Consider the following 4,361-nt stretch of genomic DNA (forward strand, 5'->3'; position numbering starts at 1 on the left):
CCTTCCCCTTCCCCTTCCCCTTCCCTTCCCCTTCCCCTTCCCTTCCCTACCCTTCCCTTGCCTTCCTTTGCCATCCCTTGCCTTTTCTTAAGATTTAGCAGGATCTGAAGCTTTTCTGGGATGGATGAGCAAAAGTGATAAACACTGGTATTAATTTCACTTACCACCACCATCACCGTGGTTCAAAGGTTGCTTGAAATGAAGTATAAGTGACTCTCCGTAGTGCTGAGGAAAAGAAAAGGGAGCTAGAAAAAACAAAGACAGCAGACAAGCAGGAGGGAAGGAGGGGGAGAAGGGGAAGATAATCGTTACACAGTTACTACAAAAGATTTCTTGGACTTGGTTACAAATGTTGCCCTGATTTGTTGGACTTGTCCATCATCAGTTGAAGTGGTAACAAAGTACATGGAGGATACAACAAGTTGTATAAATTGAATAAAACATGGAATCATACAAAGTACAAACACAAGAGTTGCAACAACACACAGTAGATAAAATAGATGAACTATCAGACTGAGCAGTTCATACAAGCCCTCTCATGGTCCCATTTTCTTACATATAAACTCAAACGTCTCCACCTTTTTTAAAAAAACTTTGATATCAGAAATAAGAGTAGAAATCAGGAGCTGAAAAAAGCAAACAAGAGGTGATAAACACATAACAGAGATGCTAAAAAGCACCTGACATCATTACCCTAGTGAAACCAACAGGGCTGTCCAGTAAGTCTGTAGAACACAAGACTTCTCATTAAAAACACAAAAGCATTAGAAAGCCAAGACTAACACCATTTTCTCTAGAGGCGAAGGTCATTTGAAATGTAACTGTGAAGGATAGAACAAGACAGCAGAGCAAAATGAAGAACAGTGTAGGCTCAGGAATAAAATATCCAGTGCAAACCAGATGTCACAAACAATCAACTTTTGGGAGTATTCTCCACTTCTTTGATTCAACACAAACATTCTTGACTAATGATAATTATTGTCTCTTTTTCCTTTCAGACTCTTATTACAAGCTCTAAAAATATTCAGGGTTATAGCCTGTTACCTCTAGAAAATGGTGGTATGAAATACGACATAGCTGGGCTCAACAAAACACACTGGGGGGTTAGGGAATAAAATAAATAAATAAATACATTAAAAAAAAAAAAAAAAAAAAAAAAAAAAAAGCAGTTAAATGTGGAATATGAGGCAGAAATGGTTATACAGGTAACCCGGCAAATTGTAAGTCATAGTTTAATTTGAAGTATACTAAAATAAAGACCTTTCAATTTTCAATCTCTGAGGAGAACTCAGGCTATTTTATTCTCCTACAAAGAAAATAACTGTAAAGACAGGAGATACATCTATATAAAAAAAAATGTACACTAGTATCACAAACTCAGTCTAACACTCACAGTGAAGGAGATTTATAGCAGCAGAACAAATTTTTACATTTAACCTTAAAGTAATCCATATCTCAGAGAACTGAATATCAACAGAGCATCAATACCGTGAAAAAAAAAAAACAAACAAACACTGTTATCTGAGGGAAAGACCAATACAGAGAATGCAGATATAATTATACGCAACCCAGCTGAATCAGAATGAAGTTCTTAATATACCAGAAATTTGAGTACTGAAGAGTGACATGAGGATTCCAGATGAAACTACCAAGTAAAAATTAATTGGTGTCACGAATAACGCTTTGCAGAGCAGTCAAACCACTGAGTAAAAATACTGAGGACATAAAGAACTGAGTGGAGGTTAACTATTTTCTGTTGTCACACATAATTGTGACAACAAGGACCTGTAACCTATACACACATTCTCTTCAGTGGGCATCCTAACCTTAAAACACTGTGGTCATTAATTCTGTTTGGTACAATAAGTGTTTTATGAACCCTTAGAAAGCAGAATAGCTTTATCTGGAAGGACTCAAAAAAGTTACATACAGAGCATATATGTAAGATGCAGGTGATACAGGTAAGAACATTTTCAGAGTTCAGTCTGAATTTAGTTATTCACAATCAATAATAATACATCTGGACACATCATTTTAGACCATGATGTTAAACCTGAAATTGAATTTTTGGCTTCCTGAATACAGCAATTTCTACAGGTGAAAATACAGAAACACCATTTCAGATCTCAGGAGAGATTCAGCGCAAGCTGGATGTGTGTCTGCTCTGGATTTTACCTTTTCTAAGCATACCCGAAGTTTATAGGAAACATTCATATGGAGATTTTCCCGAGGAAGCATCATTTATTGATTTCAGATGCCTCTAGACTTAGCAGCAATTAAATGCATGTATTGTGAAACTGCTCTTTTTTAACATAACAGCAGCTGTGGGAAGTGGTCAGCTTTCAGATGCCTGATTTCAGTGGCGGATTTGACAAGGAACTGCAGTACAGAGTGCATTCCCAGCATAGTGAGTGAGTACAGCTCACAAGCTCTGTTTAAAGCAGTACTTCAGCAAGGTTTTTGACACTGTATTCCACAACATCCTCTTAGGTAAGTGTGGGATAGATGAGTGGGCACTGAGGTTCTTTGAGAACTGTCTGAATGGCAGAGCTCAGAAAACTGTGATTTATGACAGAGAGATTAATTGGAGGCCTTCTAGCTTTTGCTGTTCCCCAAAGGTTGATAGTGGATCCAGGCTTGTTTAACATTGTCATCATTGACCTGGATGAAGGGATAGGGTGCACCTCAGCAAGTTTGGTGATGATATATAGCTGGAAGGAGTGACTCACACACCAGTAGGCTGCACTGCCAAGCCAAGAGTGGTGATCCTCCCTCTCTACTCTGCCCTGGTGCATACCTGGAACACTGTGTCCAGTTCTGGGCTTCTCAGTTTAAAGAAAGATGTGGAACTACTGGAGAGTCCAGTGGAGGGCCACAAAGATGGTTTGGGGCCTAGAGCATCTACCATACTGTTCAGCCTGGAAAAGAGAAGACTGTGGGAGGATCTATTCAATGCTTACAAATATCTAAAGGACTGGTATCAAGTGGATGGTGCCAGACTCTTTTTGGCACTGCCCAACAACAGAACAAAGGGCAATGAACACAGGTTGGAACATAAAAAGTTGAAATGAAAAAAAAGAAAGTGAAAATGAGGAAGAACTTCTTTACTTTGAAAGTGACGGAGCACTGGAACAGGTTGCTCATAAAGGCTGTTTCCTTCTCTGGAGATTTTCAACACCTATCTTTGCACTTTCCTGCGCAGCCTAATCTAGGAAACCCACTTTAGCAGGGAGGTTGGACTGGATGTTATACAGAGGTTCCTTTCAACTCCTATAATTCTGTGATTCTGTGGAAGAAGAAAGGACAGTAAAGGCTGGTATCTCTCTGATTTAGGAAAAAATGAGCAATGTATTCCTGTTCAGTGGTAACAGGAAGGGAAATGTCAACCGGGGATGAGAAAAGCTGCCTAAGTTGCTTCAGCGTACTTTGAGATGTCTCTTGTACCACTGTTTAAGGGCATCCCAGAGCCACAGATTGCTGAAAGCTGGACAGTGTGCATGGGAAAAAAGAATTCCTCATATGTTTGCAGTTCTTCATTATTATTCCCCAGGTTTATGTTATTGGCCACTGGCAGAGGTAAGATGCTGAACTTACACAAACCTTTCATATGACTTTGGACAGATGCTCTAGTACCTGTATTTTTACATCCATTACTACATATTATTCTTTAAAGAAAAGAAGTTTCAACGATTTATCCTAAGAAGAGAATAGCAGAATATTAACCTTCCCTTCATAAATTGGACTATAAATTTCTTTCATTTAGTGCTTTCACATTTCTTTTCACTAGAGGACATTTGAAGGTAGAAAGGAAGAAAGCATTATGGAGGACCTAAGACAGAAACACAAACTGAAAAGTGAGGAAACAATATACATCTAAAATGTCCTTGATGGGTACACCTCTGCACCTCTGAACTCCCTCTTAATAGTGTTACAAGAAATTGGTAGGTTGCTGAAGGAAAAGCGATTTGTGAGATGAAGTAGAATCCACTAAATCTTAATTTTAAGTATTATAATCAAATAAATGCCTTATTTTTACCACTGCCAGAAGTAATCAGATAAAAAGAATGATATTTTCCTAAGAGGGAAGATCACTGTAGATTAGATATCTTTGTACACTAGTTTTAAAAGCTGCTTATAGCTGAATAAATATTAAGTACTCTTTCATTATGGAAGGTAGGATGTGTGCTTCAGCCTTAATAGCTACTAACTCATTTAGCTGGAGGGTAACATAAGGTTAATCAAAGGTCACGGAAGTCTTGGTTGATGTTGAATGGGACTTGACAGATTTCCAGTGTAGCACACAATTCATAGGGATTTTCTTTCCTTTCCTTTCCTTTCCTTTCCTTTCCTTTCCTTTCCTT

Source organism: Lagopus leucura, unplaced genomic scaffold (genome assembly GCF_019238085.1).
Source record: "Lagopus leucura isolate 7727_CA_CO unplaced genomic scaffold, USGS_WTPT01 Super-Scaffold_100008, whole genome shotgun sequence".
NCBI lineage: Eukaryota > Metazoa > Chordata > Aves > Galliformes > Phasianidae > Lagopus > Lagopus leucura.